The 25471-nt window shown below is 46.9% G+C and overlaps 1 long non-coding RNA gene across 1 annotated transcript in view; it reads right to left on the bottom strand.

The window, feature by feature from the left end:
- Positions 1-8869, bottom strand: part of LOC120929144 — a 38092-nt gene extending 29223 nt beyond the window's left edge. Inside the window, exon 1 of the long non-coding RNA XR_005747346.1 lies at positions 8728-8869. This is a non-coding gene — a long non-coding RNA (uncharacterized LOC120929144). The remainder of the gene's footprint in view (positions 1-8727) is intronic.
- Between the last annotated feature and the right edge of the window lie 16602 nt (positions 8870-25471).

The following is a 25471-nucleotide window of genomic DNA, read 5'->3' as shown; positions in this document are numbered from 1 at the left end:
TTGTGATTGATATTTTGTGGGTTCGAATCCAGGAGAGAGCACAATTTGTTTTTAAGTTATATGTATATATACATATTATTTTATACATTGCTCTTAGATTAAAATAGAGATGTCCCAATACCAATATTAGTAAATCAATATATTGAAAATGTATATGTCTTCAAAAAATTAAGCTCTGAGCTGGATTCGAACCCAAAACTTAGAAACACAGTAGTCTATTACTCTAACCATTGAGCTATAACCCAAGTCATAAATCTCTACTGTTTTTATAGGTTTAATATGGGGTTCATTCTCTGTAAGAATTAGTCCAGACATGTAATTGCTATGATTAAGCCGTTCTGACCATAGACACACATTGTCCTTCTGCCTTCTAGCCATTCACAATTCTCTCATGTTGGGGCCACATTGCAATGTTTTCCACAAAGTTGGGGTGCATTGTGTTCTGTTATCTATGGAAGCTGTGTCATCAACCCACCCCCCCCCCCCCCCCCCCCCACTCACACACAGAATACACTTGTTTTCAGCATGACTCTTTATGTTAGAGCAGATGACAGCAAATGGAGGAACCAGAGAGCCCAGCACTGCCTGCTTCCCCATACTGTATGCTGTAACTAAGATAGATTTACAGATCAATATCTAGAGCACAAAACTTGTATGTCTGCAGAATCATGGTCTATGGGCAGGCCCGGATTGGCCATAGGGCAAACCGGGCATTTGCCCGGTGGGCCGCGGCCGCCGGGCCACTGTTCTGACTTGCGGGGCCAAGGCAGGCTGCTCTTTAAGCAAGCGCCGGTCCTCCGACCTTTCCGCGGCCGCCCGGCTGCCAGTTCAGCCTCAGGCTCAGGCTTCGGCGTCGGCATCAGCAGCTCCTGAAGGGGGAGGGACTAGAGGAGACACCGCTCCACGGCCGCCAATGAAGTTCAGCCGTTGGTGCCGGGGGGCGTGACCAGGAAGGGAGAGGAGCCTGCTACAGCATGTGTTCTGCCGATGGGATCTCTCAGCAAAAACGTAAGTGCCGGCCCTGTAACCTGAATAGGAGGAGCGGTGGCTGCATATAGAAGAATAATTCTCTCCACCGTCCCCCCGCGGTCTCTGAATGCCTGCTTTTGCTCCTCTCCCTCTCGCAGGCATTCAGGTACTGCGGGAAGAAGATGGAGAGAATTATTCTTCTATATGCAGCCACCCCACCGCTCCTCCTATCCTGCTTATCTCTGCTGCCCCCCCCCCAGTGCTCTCTAGTCTCTACCCCCCACAGTGCTCTCCACCTCCCTCCTGTGTTCTTCACCTCCCCCCTGTGCCCTCTGCCTCTCCCTATGCTCTACACTTCCCCCTGTGCTCTTCACCTCCCCCCAATGCTCTCCAACACCCCCAGTGCTCTCTAGCCCCCCCCCAGTGCTCTCCAGCCTCACCTTCTCTCCACCTCCGTCCTGTGTTCTCCACCTCCCCCCATGCTCTATGCTGCCCCCCTGTGCCCTCCATCTCTCTCCCTGTGCCCTTTATCTCTCCCCCTGTGCTCTCCACCTCCCCCCTGTGCCCTCCGTCTCTTCCCCTGTGCCCTCCGTCTCTCCCCCTATGCTCTCCACCTCCCCCCATGCTCTACGCTGCCCCCTGTGCCCTCCGTCTCTCCCCCTGTGCTCTCCACCTCCCCCCATGCTCTGCGCTGCCCCCTGTGCCCTCCGTCTCTCCCCCTGTGCTCTCCACCTCCCCCATGCTCTACGCTGCCCCCTGTGCCCTCTGCCTCTCCCCCTGTGCTCTCCACCTCCCCCCATGCTCTACGCTGCCCCCTGTGCCCTCCGTCTCTCCCCCTGTGCTCTCCACCTCCCCCCATGCTCTACGCTGCCCCCTGTGCCCTCCGCCTCTCCCCCTGTGCTCTCCACCTCCCCCCATGCTCTACGCTGCCCCCTGTGCCCTCCGTCTCTCCCCCTGTGCTCTCCACCTCCCCCCATGCTCTACGCTGCCCCCTGTGCCCTCCACCTCTCCCCCTGTGCTCTCCACCTCCCCCCATGCTCTATGCTGCCCCCCTGTGCCCCCCATCTCTCTCCCTGTGCCCTTTATCTCTCCCCCTGTGCTCTCCACCTCCCCCCATGCTCTACGCTGCCCCCTGTGCCCTCCGCCTCTCCCCCTGTGCTCTCCACCCCCCCCCCATGCTCTACGCTGCCCCCTGTGCCCTCCACCTCTCCCCCTGTGCTCTCCACCTCCCCCTGTGCTCTTTTCAATTCCCCCTAATTCTCTACAGAATTCCCCCTCCTCCATCTCTCTCCCTGTGCTCTCCACCTTCCCAATGCTCTACGCTGCCCCCCTGTGCCCTCCGCCTCTCGCCCTGTGCTTTTCACTGCCCCCTGTGCTCTCTACCTCCCCCATGCTCTACACTGCCCCCTGTACCCTCTGCCTCTCCCCCTGTGCTCTCCACCTCCCCCTGTGCTCTTTTCAATTCCCCCTAATTCTCTCCAGTCCCCCCCCAGTGCTCTCCAGCCCCCCCAGTGCTCTCCAGCCCCCCCAGTGCTCTCTATCCCCCCCAGTGCTCTCCAGCTTCTCTCCACCTCCCTCCTGTGCTCTCCACCTCCCCCCATGCTCTAGGCTGCCCCCTATGACCTCCATATTTCCCCCTGTGCTCTCCACCTTCCCAATGCTCTACGCTGCCCCCCCCTGCGCCCTCTGCCTCTCCCCCAGTGCTTTCTAGCCCCCCAGTGCCCTCTAGCCTCCCCTGTGCTCTCTAGCCTCCCCTGTGCTCTCCAGCCCCCAGTGCTCTTTAACACCCCAGCCCAGTGCTTTCCACCTCCCACATGCTCTACGCTGCCCCCCTGTGCCCTCCGTCTCTCCCCCTTTCCAATGCTCTACGCTGCCCCCCCCCCTGTGCCCTCCGCCTCTCCCCCTGTGCTTTTCACTGCCCCCTGTGCTCTCCACCTCCCCCATGCTCTACACTGCCCCCTGTGCCCTCTGCCTCTCCACCTCCCCCTGTGCTCTTTTCAATTTCCCCTAATTCTCTCCAACCCCCCCCCCCCCCCGTGCTTTCCAGCCACCCCAGTGCTCTCCACCTCCCCCCATGCTCTATGCTGCCCCCTGTGCCCTCTGCCTCTCCCCCAGTGCTTTTTAGCCCCCCCTGTGCTCTCCACCTCCCCCATGCTCTACGCTGCCCCCTGTACCCTCTGCCTCTCCCCCAGTGCTCTCTAGCCCCCCAGTGCTCTCCACCTCCTCCCATGCTCTACGTTGCCCCCCTGTGCCCTACGCCTCTCCCCCAGTACTCTCCAGCCCCCCATTGATCTTCACCTACCCCCTGTGCTCTCCACCTCCTCCCGTGCTCTCTGCTGCCCCCCCTGTGCCCTTCGCCTCCCCCCAGTGATCTTCGCTTCCCCCAGTGATCTTCGCCTCCCCCAATGATCTCCACCTCCCCCATGTGCTCTTCGCCCCCGTGCTCTCCTGCCCTCCCTGTACTCTCTGCCCCACCCTGTGTTTTTGCTTCCCCCTGTGCTCTCCAACCCCCCACTCCCTGTGCTCTCCAGGCCCCCATGCTCTCCAGCCCCCTTGTGCTCTCCTCTTCCTCCCTGTGTTCTCTGCCTCTCCCCCGTGCTCTCACCCCACCCCATGTTCTCAAGGTTCTTCCCGGTGCTCTCTGCCCCCCCCCTGCTCTTTCCCTGTCCCCTTGCCCCCTGCACCTTTGCAGGGTTTCCCCCTCCCCTCTCCCGGGGGATCCCTCAGGATGAAAAGTGGAGAAGGAGCCGGTTAAGATGTCATGGGCTGCTCATTCCAAAATGCCCGGGCCTATTTTTTGTGCCAGTCCGGGCCTGTCTATGGGTGTTACTACATTATTGCTAATTGCTCCTAAAATCCTCCTAATAGAGACTACTATATTTAGAATCTCAGAATTCTGACTTTGAAACACAGAATTCTGTCTTTTTAATCTCAGAATTCTGACTTTGAAACTCAGAATTTAGTTTTTTTTTTTTTCATGATGGCCCCAGGGCTCTTCCATAGAATACATATCGGCCTAAACTTAGAAAGAAATATTTTTTTAATATATTTTTGGGGGATATTTATTATAGCAAAAAGTATTTTTTTGTCGCTCTTTTTTGTTTATAGCGCAAAAAAATAAAAACCGCAGAGGTGATCAAATACCAACAAAAGAAAGCTCTATTTGTGGGGGGAAAAGGCTGTCAATTTAGTTTGGGTACAACGTCGCACGACGGCGCAATTGCCAGTTAAAGCGACACAGTGCCGAATCACAAAAAGTGCTCTGGTCAGGAAGAGGGTAAATTCTTCCGGGGCTGAAGTGGTTAAATAAAGAATACATAATTGAATAGAATTTTCTTTTTGAAAGCCAGAGTTTAGTGTCACTTTAAGGTCAAAAGGCTGCAACCGCATGCCAAGTGTTACGACATGGTAGTTCAAAGTAAAATTCCCACTGGGGTAGAAAAATCCACCTAGGGAATTGAAGAACAGGTGTGCAGGAGGTGGCAAAAGGAACACTTTAAAAAAACTTTCGCTTTTCGGAACCCCCCCCCCCCTCCGGTGTCACATTTTACACCTTTCAGGGGGGAGGGGGGTGCAGATACCTGTATAAAGCTCCATGCACACTGAAGCTGATAAACTTTTTATTGACGTTTTTAAAAGGCCCATAAACTGAACTCTATGTTAGCCTATGTGCCCATGCACACATGGGCGTTTTTTAGTGTAAATGAGCTTTGGAGTTTATTGGCTTTTTTCTGAACGCCCGAAATTTGCGTTCAAAGTACAGTTTTTCGGCGGAAAAAAAAAGCTAAAAACGCAGAAAAACGCTCAAAACCGCTGGCACCAGCGTTTTTTTTTCATTTTTTTATCCAGAAAAAAAAGAAAAAACAAACGCTATTGCAAAAACGCTAAAAAACGTTGAAAGGCATATACGTACATACAGGTATATGTACCACTTCCGGGTATCGACTTTGCGTCACCCCCGCTGTCTTCTGGGAAACACATTGTTCCCTGGAGAGAGCGGGAACCAGTGACGGCGTGCCTCTCTACTCGCGCATGCACAGTAGGGAACCGGGCAGTGCAGCCGCAAGGCTTCACTTCCTTATTCCCTCACCGAGCATGGCGGCGGGAGCATCCGAGGACCGAGCGTTTGCTCGTCCTTGTCTGCCGAATTCGCAGGCGCGCTGGACAGGTAAGTGTTCATTTTTTAAAAGTCAGCAGCTGCAGCATTTGTAGCTGCTGGCTTTAAAAAAAAAAAAAAATCGGGGGGTCCTCCGCTTTGAGTAAAGACATATGGAAACATGCGGTATTCTTTGTTCTGCCTTGACAATGTATTCACACAGAAATACTGACGTAATAAAACCTTATTATAAACAGCATGCAAGACTATATCAAGGTTTTCCTATGGATTCTGCAATAGATTCTCAATGACTAACGATCCCTACAGATGTTGACTGTAGACTACACTGTGTCAGGTAAGTCTTTCTGTATTCATCAGATGAATATGGATGCACATATTATATATAAATAAGCAATAAAACCAAAATTCAGATCCTGAACACGCAGCTACATTTCTGTTAATTTACGGCCTATCTGCTTTTGGGAGCAATAAATAAAATATTGGAGACAGAACAATATCTAACTGACAAGTACAATCCATTAGTCTGTTATATTAAGATCTGGATTTTTTTCTTCTTTGTTGCGTTAAATGTATAATGAACCAGCGTCCTTATAATGCTCATTACTAAAATATGAACTTGGAGCTTCCATTCTGTCTCAAGGCTACATCCTGTTAGTCGGACTTATATTTAATTGAGCAAACACTAATAAGTACAGACTTCCTTCAGGAAGGTCGGGGATCTAGATCTAGTCAAGGATAAAGACATCCCCAAAGTCAGTCTAGGGCAGCTGGGATAGAAGGTAAAGACAGCTGTGAAGTTACCCGATTTTTTTTTTGGGACTCGGGAGGGGGGGGTTCTACAATTTGAGCCCTTTTTCAGGGAATGCCATAGTCATATCCCAGGTGAAACAGTGACATATACCGTATTTATCGGCGTATATCACACACTTTTTCCCCCTTAAAATAAGGGGGAAATCGTGGGTGCGCGATATACGCCGATAGCTGCTTCCCGCGCTCAGTTTGAATTCCTGCGCCGACATATACCGAGTGCAGTACACTCGGGTACATTCGGCAAGGCTCGGCTTAGATCGTGCTCACGCATAAACGTCACAGAGCGTGAGCGCGAGCAAAGCCGAGCCTTGCCGAATGCACCCGAGTGTACTGCACTCGGTATATGTCGGCGGAGGCGTTCGAACTGAGCGCGGGAAGCGGGGACTCGACTTGAGGCGCGCGCTGGAGAAGCCGGGAGGACACCACCGAGGCCGCAGACAGACGCCGGACCAGACGATGGACGCTGGGAAGACACCAAAACTGTAAGTAATAAAATCATATAACATTTTTTTTACAGGAATTTCGGGGGCAACTTTAGGGGTGCGCGGTATACGCGGGAGCGCACTATACCGCGATAAATACGGTACCTTCATATAGAGCTGTACATTGCAGATTGTGTAAGGTCATCTGACTTGTCATATCACTTATTGAACCCTAGAGGGCACATAAGAAGACATTCTTATACAGTGGAACCTTGGATCGCGAGTAACGTGGTTAATGAGCGTTTCGCAATAAAAGCTTTTTTTTTTCAAAATCCTGACTCAGTTTGCAAGTGTTGTCTTGCAAAACTAGCAAGATTCAAGCCTCTCGTGTGGAGGCCCTGGTGACACACGGAGCTGTTTGGAAATATTCAGGAAACACTCGGAAATAATCAGTTCCTGAGCCTTTCTGAGGGTTTCTGACTTCATCCGAACGGTCTCTGAGTATTTCCAAGTCTCCCCAGGTTTCTCTGGTGCCCCCCATCTCTGGCCATATGTGGTATTGCATGCAATAGGAGTCAATGCGGAACAAACATTTCGCATTCCTTGCATTAAGGTAAAAAATGTTTAGGCATCAGTATCCCCCCTCACCCCTTCTTTTACTTACCTAAGTCCTCATTTGATCCAGCGCCATGCACGTCTGTGGCTCTTCTCTCCCCTCACTTCCAGGTCTCACTGGCTTTGCTGGGGCACTGGGAGCCATTGGCTCCCAGTGCTGTAAATCAAAGCCAGCGACGAGGGAGAGGGGGGTGAGCAGGGGCATCATTAGGGGTGGGCTGGGGAGGTTGGAGCCCCGAATGGGTCGCTGAAAAGCCCAGAGTCTCGGCCATGAAGTACTTAATAACTAGTCGAGCAGGGACCATTTTGTTGCCAAGCGCCGCCGAGTGACACAGCAGGTCCCGCCTTCTGGAGCCTGCAGCGCCTATGATGGACGTCCCACTGTTCCAATCCAGGACCGCGGGACGTCCATCATAGGCGCCGCAAGCTTAGAAGGCGGGAATTATAATGCCGTTCGGCGCACCATGCGACATCCCTGCTCGGTTCGGCGGCTCTCCATGGCTCCTGAGCCTCCTCTGGCTGACTGGCTGCAGTGGCTGCATATGTATGACGGGCAAACCACGGCTGCCCGCGGAGCCACACCACATCCCCGCTCCCTGCTCGGCGGCTCTCCTCTCCTCCTTGGCTCCAAAGCCTCCCTGGCTGCATCGCTATTAAGGGCACATTGGGCGTGCCGGTGCCGCACACCACGGCTGAGGTAGGTCAGTGATTGTGTATGTATGTAGGATAGGACAAGTCGGTGTATGTAGGACAGGACAGGTCAGTGTATGTAGGGCAGGTCAGTGTATGTAGGGCAGGTCAGTGTATGTAAGGTAGGTCAGTGTATGCAGAGCAGGTCAGTGTATGCAGGGCAGGTCATGTCAGTGGATGTAGGACAGGTCATGTCAGTGGATGTAGGACAGGTCATGTCAGTGGATGTAGGTCAGGTCAGTGGTGTATGTAGGTCATGTGTCAGAAACAACCCTGAAAGACATGCTAGTGTCCCTAAGAGCTTCCCTACATGCTGATCTCATGGAATGTGTAACTGACATACATACACACACTGACTTACACGTCTGTGTGTGTGTGTGTGTGTATCGACACACACACGCATGCGCGTAGGTCAGGGTATGTGTGTCAGGTAGGTCACTGCACCCCCCCGGTGCCGGATTCGGGCTGAAGCCCCTGGTCTTTTTGCCACCTAGCAATGCCCCTGGGGGTGAGTCCCACTGTCTGTGTCAATGGACTCAGCAGCAGGGCTCAGGAGCGAACACGCACAAGTGCCCCCATGGGCTGCAATGGAGGACCTCAGAAGAGGAGGTTTGCGGTCACTATGTGCAACTCCATTGCACAGAGCAGGTAGGCATAGACATGCTTGTTATTATTTTTATCTTTTTACCTTTACAATCGCTTTAAGTATACTGCACATATATATACTCTATAAAAACAGTACACCGATCCTCCATAACATTAAGATCATTGACAGGTTAAGTGAATTAACATTGATTATCTCTTTACTATGGCATCTGAAAGTTGCTAGGATATATTAGGCGGCAAGTAAACATGTTGTCCACAATGTTAATGTGTTGAAAGCAGAACCAATGGGCATTGCAGTTTGTTGTGTATAGGGTGATTTTCAGCAGACCTGTCAAGGTGCCCATGCTGTCTCATGTCCACAGGAAATGAGCCTACAATGGGCATGTGAACATTGGAACTGGGCCATGGAGAAATTGAAGAAGGTGGCATGGGCTGATAAATCACATTTTCTTTTACATCATGTGGATGGTTGGGTGCGTGTGTCAATTACCTATCTACCTATCTGCTGTTTGTTGTCTGCAGAGTGAATCTGAATAGGAGTCAATTTTTCATCATTAATCAGCCAATGCATTTGCAGTGTTCTAATGAGGAAAACTGAAGAATCTGCCTCCCTTAAGAAATGATTAACCCTTTTGGAATATCTCATCAGATGCCTACAATCTGACTTGAATCTTGGTGCAGACTTCAGGGAAAATCAGTGGGCCAATTACATAAGCAAAAAAATTACAATTCTAAGGAGGTTCTGTACACCAATTTTTCTCAACTCATTACCCCCAACAGGTCATGTTTTCAGACTTGCCATTATTTTGCACAGGGGATTCGATCAGTTTCACTGCCTTAGTAATTACCACAGCTGTTTCATCTGAGGGAAATCCTGAAAACATGACCTGTTGGGGGTACTTGAGGACTGGAGTTGAGAAACATTGCTGTACACCGACTCTGTACAGAAGTCCTCCAGTTTGCCATATTATATATAAGTTTACAGAAAATTATAGCACTGCAGGTGGAAAGGAACAGTAATTTATAATACCATTAATGCAATTTTTTTTATAATAATATATATATATATATATATTTTTTATTATATAACATCTATATTAATACCATTTATTTACAATATGGCATGCAAAGCAATTGTATATTCTACTGTACATATATATTTTTTTAATTTCTTGTATTCTTCTCTTCCAACACCATGGGATAGCAAACACAAAATTGTTTCAGTATTTATATATATATGTATATGTATATACACACACACTGTATATAAAACAAGGCGCATAATTCATATGAAGTTAGGAGCTTCAGTCTGTTCCGCAGCGAAATGTCAGGCTCACCTTAGACATCCAATTGTGTCTCTCACATGCTGCATTTTGCCGTAGAAAGGACCCCGTGCTAATAGCAGTCACAGGTTTGATTGATAAAAAGAGTAATCATTTCTGAAGGATGAATGCATAAATTCCTGTTCACATACACTGTGTAGTATATACTGGATGGATTTTTTTCTCATTGTATTTTTAGAGAACTCTAGGCAAAAATGACAACAGTAAGTAACAAATATAAAAGTTACTGTTTTCGTTTTGAATTCACCATTTGAAAGAAAAAATAATGCAAGAAAGATGACTTGTACTAGAAAATGAAACCTGCTTTAGGCCCCTTTCACACTTGTACGACACTACAGTCATACGACTGTGGATCTGTCTTTGCCCTGCAACTTGCAGTCCGACTTTGATCCCCGACAATACCAGGCCTTTCGGTTTGGTATGGATTTTAAGGGGAACCCCCACGCCGAAAGAACTCTGTGGGGGTTCCCCCCAAAATCCATACCAGACCCTTATCCGAGCACACAGCTCGACAGGTCAGGAAAGGTGGCGGAGAGGAGCGGGCCCTCCCCTTGAGCCGTACCAAGCTGCATGCCCTCTACATGGAAAGGTGGGTGCTTTGGGGCAGGGGGGCCCTGCACCCCCCACCCCAAAGCACATTGTCCCCATGTTGATGAGGACAAGAGCCTCTGACAACCCTGCCTGTTGGTTGTCGGGGTCTGTGGGCGGGGAGCTTATTGGAATCTGGAAGCCCCCTTTAACAAGGGTGCCCCCAGATCCCAGGCCCCCATGCTATGTGAATGACCATCAGGTACATTATACCCCTACCCATTCTCCTAAAAAAAAGTGTCAAAAATAAAATACAGTACACAGGTTTTTAAAGTAAGTTATTAAGCAGCTCCGGGGTCTTTCAACTTCTTCTCCCTCTTCTGGTGATGTCTACTGCCCCCCTCGCTGAGGTCTTCTGCCTCTGCCGGTTCTTCCCCCCTCCCCGGGTCTTCTCCGCTCTGCGCTGATGTCTTCTAGCCCTCTCCAGTTCTTCTCCCTATGGCAGCACAGTGGTGTAGTGGTTAGCACCTTCACCTAGCAGCAAAAGGGTCACTGGTTCCCGACCACGACACCATCTACCTGGAGTTTGCATTCTCTCCCTGTGAGTTTACTCTGGTTTCCTCACACACTCCAAAGACATGCTGGTAGATTAATTGGATTTGTCCAAATTGGCCCAGTGACCGCACCAGCAAGCAAGACACTGGCTGCAAAAAGCGTCTTGAGGGGATTCAGTTCACATCTGTAGCGCTTAGCAAGTCATTCACTGCATCCTGGCCAGTAAAGGAGCTAGATTAAGAACATCAGAATCTCCCTGCTCACTATGGTCATACGCATCGAGGCCCACAGGTAAGACTGTTTTTCTAAGCATTGTTTAATAATAATATGTCTCTGCCAGGTCTTCTCCGCTGTCTTCTCCCTCTGTACCTTCTTCCGATGTTGACACAACGCTCTCTCCCGCTCTAATGATGGATGCGTGGTGTGCCACTACTTATATTGGCATGGGGTGGGGGTCACCGGGTGACGTCATCCAGAAGCCTGCCCCTTATGATGCCACCTTATGATGGGAGGTGATGTCATAAGAGGCGGGCCTCCGGTGACCCCGCCCCATGCCAATATAAGTAGTGGCACACCGCGCACCCAGCAATAGAGCGGGAGAGAGCGTTGAGTTAACATTGGAAGAAGAACAGAGGGAGAAGACAGTGGAGAAGACCCAGCAAAAGAGAGCGAATACAGTGGAGAAGACCCAGCAAAAGAGAGAGAAGACAGCGGACAGAGCCAGAAGAACCGGGAAGGGATAGAAGACATTAGCGGAGAGCAGAGAAGACCCAGGGAGGGGAGAAGAACCGGCAGAGGCAGAAGACATCAGAGGAGGAGGCTGAACATGTTGCCAGAAGAGGGAGAAGAATTGGAGAGGGGCGAAGATGTCGTAAGAGCTGCCTAATAAATTACTTTAAAAACCTGTGTACTGTGTTTTATTTTTTACACTTTTTTTAGGTGAATGGGTAGGGGTACAATGTACCCGCTACTCATTCACATAGGGTGGGGGGGCTGGGATCTGGGGCCTCCACTGTTGTTCCTTAGAGCCTGCACTGGCCCAGCAATTGTGTATCAGTTGCATCTCAGTGTATCGCAGAGCTTTTGTGTTGTTTCTTTTTAGTTTTTTTTTTACTTTATTTGAATTATCACATAGTAAAACTTCATTCATACTACTAGCCACTAGTGTCGTGGTGTGAACATGTGCCGTAGCGGTGATCTGTGTTTATCGAATGTGGAGAAATGCAGGTCACCTCACATAGTGTGAGCAAGTCTTAAATGCTACTGGTCACCCCAAGCAGACACTTGTGTAAAAGAGATGTGTACTTGTGTACAGCTCTTAATGACCCCGGCCCCCTCTGACGCACCCGTCACGTCACTTGGGAAGCCTGGGCTCTCCCTTGCGTCAAAGGGGGACGGGTCACGTAACGGGTGGCCCCGCCCTCACTACATAAGAGCTGTCACTGGCTGAAGCCACGTCATTCGCCAGGCTGCCTCCAGTGGAAACAGGCGGCGATGCGTGCGCTGGATCCCGGACCTGGATGAAGAGATCTTCTCATCGATGGACCCCGGCGGAGAGGAGATCACCCGTCGCAGGATACCGACAGCATTGGAGCAGGAACGGAGAGTGGATTACCACCGCTGGATTTATTTAATTTTTTTAATAAAGGACTTTCTCCATGGTGTGTGTGTTTTTTTAACAATTCTTTACACTTCCTTAGTGAAATGGTAGAGGTACAATGTACCCCATTACCAATTAACATAGGGGGGGCGGGATCTGGGGGTCCCCTTTGTTAAAGGGGTCTTCCAGATTCCGATAAGCCTCCCGCCCGCAGACCCCCACAACCACCGGGCAAGGGTTGTGGGGATAAGGCCCTTGTCCCCATCACAAACCCCCCAAAGCATCCTCCCAATGTTGAGGGCATGTGGCCTGGTACGGTTAAGGAGGGGGGGCGCTCTCTCGTCCCCCCATCTTTTCCTTCGGCCTGCATGCTCGGATAAGGGGTCTGGAATGGATATTTGGGGGGAACCCCACGTCATTTTTTTTTATTTGACGGTGGAGTTCCCCTTAATACCCATACCAGACCTGAAGGCCTGGTAATTGAATTTGGGGGGACCCCCACGCTTTTTTTTTATTTTATATGAATGACTTTTCTCTGAATAGCCGGGAGCCGACAATTAATTTTATTGTTTCACTTATTAAATTCACTGCTCCTAAAAAAACGTCTGTTTTTAAAACTTTTTTTTGCATTGATACATGTCCCCTGGAGTAGGACCCAGGTCCCCAAACACTTTTTAGGACAATAACTTGCATATTAGCCTTTAAAATTAGCACTTTCGTTTTCAAACATTCGAGTCCTATAGACTTTAACAGGATTCTAAAGTTCACACAAACTTTTGGTCTGTTCGCAGGTTCTGGTGCGAACCGAACAGGGGGGTGTTCGGCTCATCCCTATGCACAAACTTATTTAGGCAAGCCAGAGAATAGATGGCAAGCTATTTACTGGTGCAAAGGTGGTGCATCTGGTTGGGTTGCCTCAAGGTTCCTCCTTTTTTGGAGTTCCTCAACTGCATTTGTAGTACCTCAGCTGAAGCCTGATTGTCAAAGGACCCCTGTTATGAGGTCTTAAAAAGTTAAAAGAAAGCTCCTAATGATCCAAGACGTCCGGTCAGCAATACTTAAGGAAGGTTCTAGGCTTTTCCTTGTGGTTTATGCACACATCTAATGATGCTGCACAAATTTAGATTTATTTAATGTGCCACAAAAAAAGAGTCTAACATGTCTCAGCACAATCATTTGTAAAAAATGGATGTTCTGGGACAAATATGGACACCCCCCCCCCCCCAAACATCTTCGAATTCTTTAAATTTTTCAGCATATTATGGACTCTTGTAAACATGCATTAAACAGCCTCCACATCAGCCAGCTCTTCTCACACAATGATTCTTCTTCAATTACAAAAATCTGTTGTGTTTTCAAGGTGCCTGCAGAGTGCAGAGAAGAAAACATGTCAAAGGTTCATCAGCCATAGAAAGGATGTGGGTGATTGTATGAGAACACATCTCTACACTGGGGAAAATGACAAATAAAAAAACAGAATCACAGAAATGGCAGTGTCAAGGAAAAGTACAGAGAGGAGAGAAAGATACAGATAAATAAAAAATATTGGAAAACAATAGCTGTAAAGATACGGCTTGCTGCTATAGTTTAATCTTTCAAGGTCGCTACAAGCCAGGTTCTGCAGAGTTATTAAGCAAAAGAAAAAAAAGATGACGAAAACGAAGGGCAAAAGTTTTTTTATTTTTGATAAAGTACAGGAGGGTTAAAAACCTTGTTAAGGTTTTGTTTTTGCCATATGTGTTCCATTGGGGAGATTTCCTTTCACTTCCTGTCCCCCAGGAAATGAGAGTGAGGGAAATGCCTAGTAGTCACCAGGGTGCCCATTTGAAGATTTCCCCCTTATTCTGTTCTGGTGACCACATCTGACAGGTGTTCGTTTTGCACAGAGTGTCCTCGAACCTGGTCTTCTGGTGTCCCTTGGTGGCTGTCTCGGCTCCCCCCCCCCCGCAAGAGCTTTCCACCTTCATGCGAGCGAGCAAGCTCTTGCGGGCGCACTCCTGTGATACAGCGGCGGCCATAGCCGCCAACTGTATCACTCGGCCCGCCCCCCGTCATAGGATGCATTAAGGTGAAAAAACATTTACCTTTACAACCCCTTTAAGGCTGGGTTCACACCGCAGCACAGAGCGTCTCACAACAGGAGTCCAGTGCGTCCTTATTCACCACTGCAGGTCCAATGTCAGCCCAAATTGCTGGCCAAATTTGGACCTAAACTGGACCAGAAGAAACACAGGACTCCTGTGCAATTCGTACTGGAGCCGATCCAGGGATGTGTGAACCAGCTCCATAGAGAGCCTTTTTCAATCTCCTGGCATGCAAATTGGGTGTGGGGAAACACTGCATTGCAAAACATCCCTTCCCAGCTATGCTAGCTGGGAACACTGAGAGGCTGACCTGGAAGTGACTTCATAGACGTCGCTTTACGGGGTCACAGCAAGAAGAGGAGTACTACAAACAGAAATTCAAGCGCTAATATCGTTGACAATAAATAACAAATATTTGGGCATATGTATATAACAAAATCCACCCGCAGCTGTGAGGAACACATGGACACCGGGGATGGTGTCGAGGCAGAACTAACAAACACAAAAAAATCTCAATGTGTAGGGCTGGGGGATGTCAGTCTATGCAGCCAAAACTGTGTATTGTTGAATAAGCTGGCTATTACTTGTTGTAGTCCCACAGGGATAGACAGATGACTCCAGAGGATTATTGTCACCAGAATTTGAGTAAACATGAAGTTTATTAAAAGTGCCAGTTAAAAACAATCATGAAAACCAAACTGGTCGGTAAAACTGACAAATATCACATCATCCCAAAGTCAAAAGCAAAAAGGAGGGTTCCACATACCATACAGGGAACGCTGCTGAAGAGGAGAAGGGAAGTGGTCTGCACGGGTAAAGATTGCTCCATCCCAAGTGGGTCAGCTCAAACCAATTCAGGCATGGAAGGAACTTGTGGGAAGCCCTGCTGTGCTGCCACAGTTTAGAAAAGCTTCATGACTTGAAGAAGGGCCTCGCCCGAAACACGTCGTCAACCTTGTGACAGACTGTCTCACACCACATCCTTCATCCCCCTGCTATTTGCATACTGACAGCGCTGGCGCTACTCCCAGCCTCTGATGTCATCCTGGCGCACCATCTGTCCGTCTTGGCTGGACACACTGAGTTTGTGGCTCATCCCCTATCTTTAGGGAAAACAATGGGCCCACCACTTCACACTGCAGCAGACGTCTTCACTAATGTACTGACAGCATTTCCCAGCCATCCTTCCACCTGCACCTTACGTTGGCAGCACGGCAGGGCTTCCCACAAATTCCTTCCATGCCTGAATTGGTTTCAGTTGACCCCCTTGGGATGGAGTGATCTTTACCCGGGCAGATCACTTCCCTTCTCTTTAGCAGGGTTCTCTGTATGGTATGTGGAGCCCTCCTTGTTGCTTATGACTTTGGGATGATGTGATATTTGTCAGTTTTACTGACCAGTCTGGTTTTTATGATTGTTTTCAACCAGCACTTTTAATAAACTTCATATGTTTACTCACATTCTGGTGTCAATAATCCTCTGGAGTCATCTGTCTATCCCTGTGGGTCTACAGACAGGCAATCGGAGCCCGGAAACATGGTATAGGCACACGCGCAAGGAGGGGGGGCACACCAGGAGACAGGGGGTGTGCGAATGCACCCACCCCAGACTGCCTCCTCCCAGTCTTCTCAGGTGTGCCTCCCAGTCCTCCTAACTATGCATGTCACTCACCAGGCCTCCTGGCTACAACCGTTGGTTCCCTCCCTAAGACCTGAATGGCAGTACTAGCTCCTGCTGTGCTCTCTGACTCCTCCTGTGCCTCCTGTCCAGATCCTTCATTCTTTCCTGAAAGGCTCTGTCCTTCACCCGAGTCCCCAGGCCCAAGGTCATCCCCCCAGACTGGGGAGCTCCCTCAAAGGCCCTGACAGCCTAGCACTTCATCCTCAGTTCTTCCACCTGTCAACTCCTCCCCAACTGGACTGACTCTGGGTATTTCAAGGAGGCCTGCCAATCCTAGCTGGAGATTGGTTAGGGCACCCTGAGACACCCCCAGCAGCTCCACCTCTCTTCCCCTCCTCCTCTTCTAGAATCCTCTAGAAGAAATTAGGGGGGCGACAGAGAAGTGATGCTGTCTGCCAGTCATCAGCTACTACTCTGAGCCACTCCCAGCCTGCACAATAACAAACAGGCCTAGCTTGGAGCTAGGCTTGATTCAATTTGCCTGCACTATCAAAAAATCTTAACCTCTAGCACCTACCTATGTAGAGGGTGCTACACAAGGAAATGAAAACTCTAACTCTAGAAAAAAGGGCTTTTAAGGAGATGGAAGCTTGAAAAAGTATTTCTGAGAGTGACTGAAAGGGTTTGTTAACCCATATAACTCAAACTCTGCCAGACTCTCTATTAGAGCCTGACAGAGCACACTGTACATTTCTTATTGAAAAAAGAGCTTTGAAAATACTGCTTTTTAGCTGTCTTCAGGCCGGTCACATGACTCGCAGCCGCTGTACTGCTCTGATGGAAGCATACTGTAGGGGGGGGACGAGGGGCGGAGACGGAGACACAGACACGAGCTGACATGCAGGAAGGAGGGGGTGAGGGGAGAGACAGGAAAGCAAAAGGGGACAGTAGCGTATGATGGAGGGCAGCAATTAGACCACGGTGTTTAGGGCGGAGCTGCCCTGATTTTTCGTGGTCTGTTTAGAGAGGGGATACAGGAAGTGACAGATTCGGGGGGGGGGGGGGGGGCGGATTACAGTTATGAGGGAGGCCGATTACACAGCACAAGCACTGTGCTGTTTAATCTGCTTTAAGGGACCAGAAAATCAATTTTTTTCTTTTGGGTTAACAAACGCTTGAAGTGTTACATTAATTCATTAGTTTACTGCTGCTGTTTAATAACAAAATATATATTTTTTCTCAGTGTTTGCCGCAGTTGATTGACTAATATAGTCTGGATCTGAGTAAAGGCAACTATCTGACTTTTCCCAGAAAATTCCTTCCAACCCAAATACTTTAATACCGCAGAAGAACATATTTTGTTCACGCTGCTAGAGGTGTCGCTACGAGGCCACTGCGTGGTACATTAGAAGCCTGACAAGTTATGATGTCTGCATTGCAATAAACGTGTAAGTCTGGCTGTGCCTGGCAGTGGAGAGAAAATATTAGATGTGGAAAGAAAAGTTCAGTAATCATGTAACCAAATGCAGGAACACTGTCACCAGAATACTTTTATGTTATAAAAGCTTTTAGGCTGATTTGATGGAATGTCAGAAAAGGGGGGAAGTTTCAATAACCCCTTTTCCTATGGGACAGCGGCAGGGCAGTTAGTTTCAAGGCTCCCCTTGCAGAGGCATGCTATGGCTCTGCAAGGGTTGCCTGTCACGAGGCCTGGGAGAGCGATAAACGTGACTTTCCCGGGCTTTCCTTCAAACACCTGCTGTCCACGAGGCCTGCACGTGATTTTCCCGGGCTTTTAGGGCTCCTTGAGCCCAGTACTGGTTCTGTCCAGTTTTATCCAGTAGCGATTCGGGCTATAAAAGGAAGGGTTCCGTGGAGCTGATCAGTCGTCTCAGAGAACAGGATTGTGGTGTCCCCCCCCCCCCCCTCCCTTGTTTATTATTTTTGTCGCGGCTGCAATTATGTGGCAATGTCACCTTCAAAAAAAATATATATATATAATAATAAAAAAATATATATATATATATATATATATATATATATATATATAATGAATAAATAAAGTTATGTACATATTATATTAAATTATTAATAAAAGTGTATGATGTTTGAAGGTGGACAAAATCTGTTATAACTCTATATATTTGGTATGGGTTAATTTTACAAAGCTGAAGTTTATACAGCCTGGGCCGTAGTGGCTGGGTTTGTTTTTAGTGTTATTTAAAATATTTATGAAGTTAATTGTATTTAAACCAATAATAAAGCAGCTGCGGCCGATTCATTCCATGCAAGTGTCAATTTTAATTATTATAGTATTTTAAGTATTTATTGGTTTTAAGGGGTCCTGCCTGCTGTCCCATGACTAGGCTGTTTTATATTTATTTGTAGCATATTACATATGCTGAAAAAATGTGATGACGGCTTAAAGGGTCACTAAAGGAATTTTTTTTTTTAGCTAAATAGCTTCCTTTACCTTACTGCAGTCCTGTTTTCATGTCCTCATTGTTCGTTTTTGCTCTGATGTTGCTGTAATTCTCCTCTGTTCTGGACACTTCCTGGTTGTCTGTTTCCTGATCACCACAGTACTGGGAGCTTCTAGTTTCGTTTTCAAACCAATACTGCTCTATGGCACTGTCCAGCACAGATACAGCATAACATGCTAAAACGAAAATAAATGCAAAAACGAAACTAAAAAAACTACAGGTACATTATATGATTGATTTGTATCTATTTTTTATTGTTTTTAAAAGGAATCAGTTAACTATTATGTCTCTATACCCTGTAAACAGTCATTTCACCCCCCACATCTACTACCCTCTGTTCCACTTCACCCTCCCTTCTAGATTGTAAGCTCTAACGAGCAGGGCCCTCTGATCATTCCTGTATTAAATTGTATTGTAACTATAATGTCTTCCCTGATGTTGTAAAGCGCTGCGTAAACTGTTGGCGCTATATAAATCCTGTATAATAATAATAATAATAATAATTTCAGCAAAAATATTTTTGTTCCTTTAGTGACCCTTTAAGGATAGTTTACTTACTGTTGAAAAAAAGTAAATGTTTGTAAGACAAATCTGTTTTATTGAATGCAATAAACGTACTTCTTGGAACTCACCGTGAATCTCTTCATAAGGATGTAGAAAGACAAATCTCACAACCATTCAGAGGGCTCCCGGCTTGAATGAGGCAACCTCATTTAAAGGAACACTAAAGGTTCGTTTTTTATTTGATCAATTGATTGCTGTAAGCTAGAGCATTTAAATATCACTTACCTCGTTTTTCCTTTTGACCTCCAAAATACAGTAATCCAGGTTTGAAAATGCCATTTCCTGTCACTCCTCTTCTTGCTTTCCACCAGCATCTGAGCCGTTTTGCATGGTGGAAGGCTGAATGTGCTCACCCCCTCCCTATGACTACAGCCCTGCGTGAAGATGCTCTCTTATCCCTCACAGGCATGGAGGCTAATGCCCCGTACACACCATCACTTTATGTGATGAAAAAAAACGACACTTTCTGTGAAGTAAAAAATGACGTTTTTGAAACTTCAATTTTCTAAGACGAAGTTGCCTACACACCATCGTTTTCTCACAATGTTCTTGCAAAGTGAGGTTACGTTCCACCACGTTTTACCATTGAAGCTTGCTTCATAAGTAGCTTCTGGGCATGCGTGGATGAAAAAACGTCTTAGAAAACAACGTTTTTTGCTACACACGGTCAATTTCTGTGAAGTAAAAAGTGCACTTTTGAAAAACGACACATAAAATTGAAGCATGCTTCAATTTTTTTTGGTCGTTTTTTACAAGACATAAAACGACGTTTTCCCCCACACACAGTCAATTAAAGTGACGTTTTTAAAAACGTCATTTTTTTTCATCACATAAAGTGATGGTGTGTACGCGGCATAAGCCTAATGGGAACTGTAGTTCCCATTAGGCCGTGATGTAGCAAGAATGAATGTGCACCGCAAACCAGGAAGTCAGTAAGAATAACGATTCAGGAGTGACGGAGGTGAATAAAACAGCTCGATTTCAACAGGTATCAAACTAGTTATAATGCAAAACATTACTTTTTACTTTATCAGCTACTGTCAGACTTTAAATTTAAGAGGAAAATATTTTTGTCTTTACAACCCCTTTAAGTCCTTCTTACCCAACTAGGACACTATGACCATGCACTATTTTTTTAATCATGTATTTTGAACCAAGTAACATTTTGAACCAAGTAACATTTCTGTGTCATGTACAACTGCTGTTGTCTACTCTGGGTTTTTGATAGGGCTTGGAGATCTATGTATAGACGCATATTTGGGTCTATATCAGGGAAGTAAATAATACAATTTTCCCTCTTGCCCCCCCCCCCCTTTTCCCTTTATTAATATATTTCCGAGTGCTTATAGCAGCAGGGGCCCCATCCCCATCTGGGGGGGGGGTGCGAGGCCCAGCGGAGGAGCCCAGGAGAGTTGGGAGGGAGCTTCATCCTTACACGGAATGAGAAGAGGTATCCTGGAATAGAGGGGCCGGAGAAGCTATTGAAACGGATGTCCGGTTAAAGTTCTCTACCATGGACTCGGGGCAGGTGAAGGTCGGTAAGTGTGACACAGTGGATGTTCTGGAAGAGGCATGCCAGGGGAGCTGGGTGCAAGGCCAGAGGAGAGACTGTGGAATTCGTGTCAAATCGCTGTGGCCTGCAGGCACAGGATTTGCAGGCCGGATTAGCTGGGATCAGTTGTCCTCCAAAGCTTCTAAATTGCTAGGCCCCCGGGAAGAGGTACCTCAGGCCTCTGACCTAGTAACTATGCAACCAACTATAACCAAGTACAACTAATTAAAACCAGCAAGCTTGGATAATTCAGAGTGATCCCCTTTTGTCAGTATGAAGATGATGGAACAGAGAAACTTATGGAATTCTATTGGAGTAAAAGAGAACATGTTCTCTATCTAAACTCCGACGGGATTCCTCAGAATTTCCGATGAAAAAAGTCAGATGGGGCATCCTCAGAATTTCCGATGGGAGAGAAAGATCCTGGGAGCAATAGTCTGCAGGAGCTGTGCAGAGGAGGAAGCAATAGTCTGCATGGTTGATGCAGGAAATAGGTTAACCAGAGGACAACGGTCTGATGGACCGTTTTCATCGGTCAAAACCGATCGTGTGTGAGCCCCATAGGTTATTTAACCATAGGTTAAAAAAAAAGCCAACTTGCTTGAAATTTAACCTATGGATTCCTAACCGATAGGTCAAAATCAATCGTTAGTAGGCACGACCATCGGTTAAAAATCCACACATGCTCAGAATCAAGTCGACGCATGCTTGGAAACATTGAACTTGTTTTTTTCAGCACGTCGTTGTGTTTTACGTCACTGCGTTCTGACACAAATGGTTATTTAACCTATGGTGTGTAGGCGCGACGGACCATCAGTCAGCTTCATCGGTTAACCTATGACAATGGTCCTTCAGATCATTTAATCATTTAATCATTATCATTTAACCTATCGTGTGTACGAGGCCTTAGGGTTCATCGAATCTTTATGGCTTAACCTTTTTTGTTCTAATTCTTTAATATGATGGCAAAAGCATCTTGTTCTATGGGCATCCCATATTTCCTTTCCCCCAACCAAGTTATATCCCCCAATAAACAAAAACAAAACAATGCAAATGACTGTTCATTGTCTCTGAAGTGCTGTCTCTGAAGTGATAGATGAAGGTCTGGCAGCAGGGTGATATGGTGGATGTTACCAAGCACTACACTGATATTTAATATGTGTTTTTCTTTTTTCTGTATTAACTGTTGTTTTTAAATGTTTGTTAAATAAATCATTTATACTTTTTACTCAAGGTGTGCTCCTGAATAGTCCCAATGGCATTTTTGTTTTTTGTTGTGTGCATACTTACTGGGGACTGAGTACCACCACCTCTACCGATCTTAGGCTAGCTTGACCTCGTCTGTAACTGGTCACACAGTACACTTGCATAGCTCCCAACTGTCCCTGATATGGAACAAAGTCCCTCTATTCCTCTTACCTCCTCATTTGTCCCTCATTTTGGTCTGATTCATATCAGTGGCGGCTAGTGTACTATTTTTTTGTGTGGGGGGGGTGGCAAACACCCCCCCCCCCACCCAGCCAGGTCCACACTTTCCCCATCCAGGACGCGAACAGCTTCCCCACCTTCTCCTTCCGGCCAATCCTGTCTTAGGTCCCGCTTCCTGTCCTGATTGGCTGGGAGGAGAAGCAGGAAGACAATAGCAAGTGTTGATTCACTAATGTCACAAGTTAGTAGAACCTCCGGCTCTAATCATATGCTTTAAAAAAAACAAAAAAAACCTTGAAGAAATCTATGTGTCCTGCGCCCTGCATGGAGATTATGGGGCGACACATGGAGATTAGGGGGCGGTGCCCATGAGCTCCTTTCTGATCCATATAGTTGTATATAAAATTCACTTTTTATCTTTCAAAAAGTGTTCCCCAGTGCTAAACTTTTCATCCTGTTTCTAAATGGCTGTATTTGTAAATTTGAAAAGACAGTAAAAAGCAATAGTAATGGTTAAAAAAGAGCTCTTGTGGGTTTAACTGTTAATTTTTTTAATGTATAATTCTCCTTCATGGGGGCATGGCATTAGCTATATCTTATGCCTAGTCATACTTTCGCAAATAGGTGACCCTCATTCCCATCTCAAAAAGTTGGGAGGCTTGCACTTGTAGTACCCTCTTAGAATAGGTTGCTTGAGAGAGTAAACGTTTAGTCTGTTTAGCTCTTTTTTAAATTAGGGAGAAGTGTGAGTTTTCTTCCTCTCAATGTGCAAGCAGGGGCCAGTGACCGGATCCTCTGCCCAACCTCCTGATTGCACTGCTTTACCCCTCACTCCCAGAGGTAATGGCCAACTTCACCCAGACGGGTGCCATCACTGCAACTGAACTCACTCACTTCATGTGCTGCATTATATGAATAATTCACACAGAGGCCACATGCAGAAAAAAACATCTTCTTTACCGAAGATTCATGGTACATAACTAACAGGTTTCGGGCCAAACACAGTTTCACAACAAGTTCCAAAACACATTGGTTGTTGAATGTCTCTCTCAGGCAAGGGAAGTGCCTTTAGGCTAAGGGGGACCCCCTCCAAGGGTTGCCCAGTATAAAGTAAAGTTCTTAGGTAACAGTTCTCCTCGTGGCAATCCTTTCCATAGCCAGGGCTCTACTCTCTCAGCTAAGTTCTCCCACACTATATAAGTGACCCTGCCAGGCAGTAAGTGGGCTCTCTTTCCTGGAAAGATTTAAAGGGGAAACACTAGATAACTAGAAGGTTTGGTTAAAGTCCAATGCTACAGTTACAGATCAGGCTAGATCTAACTCCATCTAATATCTTGTTTTTCTTGTTTGATCCTCTCTTTGCTCCACACCATCTTTCTGACATTGTATAGACTAGGCGCATTGCTATTTGGAGTATATTTTCTGGTTGTCATTATTAGATCTGTATTACATTTCTGATTGACTGTGCCTTCCGTGTGCAGGAATATCCATACTTTCTACCTCTTTAGCAGCAAACTATGGGAACGTTAGTTTTGGATTGTTAACTTGTCTGTGTTGTGTTCTTTTGAGCCGGGGGAATGCCCAAAAAAAAAAAAAAAAGCGGGAAACACTCTTAAATGGTCAACAAAGTGGTGGACCCACCCTGACCTGCCTACAGCCCCTCTTGGCAGACTAGTTGAAGCCTGCAAAAAGCTCATTGAGGTCCCAGTGGGAACAATGGGCCAGATTCAGGTACAATTGCGGCGGCGCAACGTACCCCGTTTACGTTACACTGCCGCAAGTTTTCAGTCTAAGTGCCCGATCCTCAAAGCACTTACCTGCAAACTTGCGGCGGTGTATCGTAAACACGGGGCGGGTACCATTTAAATTAGGCGCGCTCCCGCGCCGGACATACTGCGCATGCTCCGTTTGCAATTTTCCCGACGTGCTTTGCGCAAAATTACGGCGGCACGACGTGTTTGTGAATCGCGACGTGCGTAACGTACTTACGCCGGGAAAAAAAAAATTCAAAAGCGACGCGGGAACGACGGGCATACTTTAACATGGTGGAGTAATTTTACACCATGTTAATAGCAGCCCTAACTTTGCGACGGGAAACTAAGACTTGCGCCGACGTAACGACGGGAAAAACCTTTGTGGATCGCCGTAACTGCTAATTTGCATACCCGACGCTGGAATACGACGCAAACTCCCCCCAGCGGCGGCCGAGGTACTGCATCCTAAGATCCGACGGTGTAAGTCAATTACACCTGTCGGATCTTAGGGCTATCTATGCGGAACTGATTCTCTGAATCAGCCGCATAGATAGAACAAGAGATACGACGGTGTATCAGGAGATACGCTGTCGTATCTGTTCTGTGAATCTGGCCCTGTGTGCCTATCCCAGAGAATTTATTGAGGTCCCAGTTCACTGGGAACCTATTTTTTCTGGAAGCAGTTTTGAGCCAAGTCAATGGGATGTACTGAGAACCTGACCTGGAGGTTCACGGTACATTGTCTTGCCAATATTGGACACGAGTATCCACGTATCTTGAGACACAGTGAGTAGAGGCCTGGTAGTGGAATCCTAGTGGTTGTCTGCGTCAGATTTGCCCTGCTGGGAGTCCCAGAAGCTCTTGTGTCCATATTCTCTGCTTCTCAGGAGGATATCCCTGAAGAGAGTAGACAGAATAGAAAGTGTCCTCTAAATACTTTGTATACTTAATTCTGGAGTTTCCCAAGGCTAAATGTTCACCCCATCCAAGTTTACCCAACAATAAAGTAAAAAAATACATCCACTGCCTGGTTAATGTGAGAGAGACTGTTCAAGCATTATGTGCCTGGTTACCTTGGGACCCAGATGGGAAGAAGAAGAGATAAAACAGGGCAAGCAGTCAGTGGTCTGTAATACACACTAATAAAACTTTGTTTGAAATGTTATGTTTTATTAACATTAATATGATTTTTTAAATCATTAGTGGGATCAAATTGACGTAAATTTTTTACCTCAGTGACGAGAAAATGCACAGGAGGAGGGTGGAAAATATTTCACAAACAAATACATGTCAAGCAGTGTTGTTGGTTTTCATTTAGGAAATTACCTTCATTTCAAAAACTACGGATGTACAAATATTTTTGTACGAGTATTCGCACAAACATTCATTCAAAATCAAAATCTATCAGTGCATGGCCAGCTTAAGGGTGATACGGCTGTATTTAAGGGGTTAAATATTTCACCTAGGGAGTGATTCTAACTGTAGGGGGAGGGGACTCAGAAGGGGAGGAGAACGATCTGTGTTCCGCTGTACTGGGAACACACCATCTGTGTCCTCTCACCTGACAGGACATGGATCTGTGTGTTTACATACACAGGTCCACGATCCCCCAAAAATAGCATAAAATAAATCAATCAATATGTAATATATAGATATTTACTTCTATGTGTTTACTAAATAGGGCTTGGCAGAGACACGTTATTTCACAATGTTTAGAGGTGTTAAAGCAGA

This window comes from Rana temporaria, chromosome 2, assembly GCF_905171775.1.
Source record: "Rana temporaria chromosome 2, aRanTem1.1, whole genome shotgun sequence".
Taxonomy (NCBI): domain Eukaryota; kingdom Metazoa; phylum Chordata; class Amphibia; order Anura; family Ranidae; genus Rana; species Rana temporaria.
The sequence above is the reverse complement of the archived record's forward strand: the minus strand, read 5'-3'. Positions and strand labels throughout refer to the sequence as shown.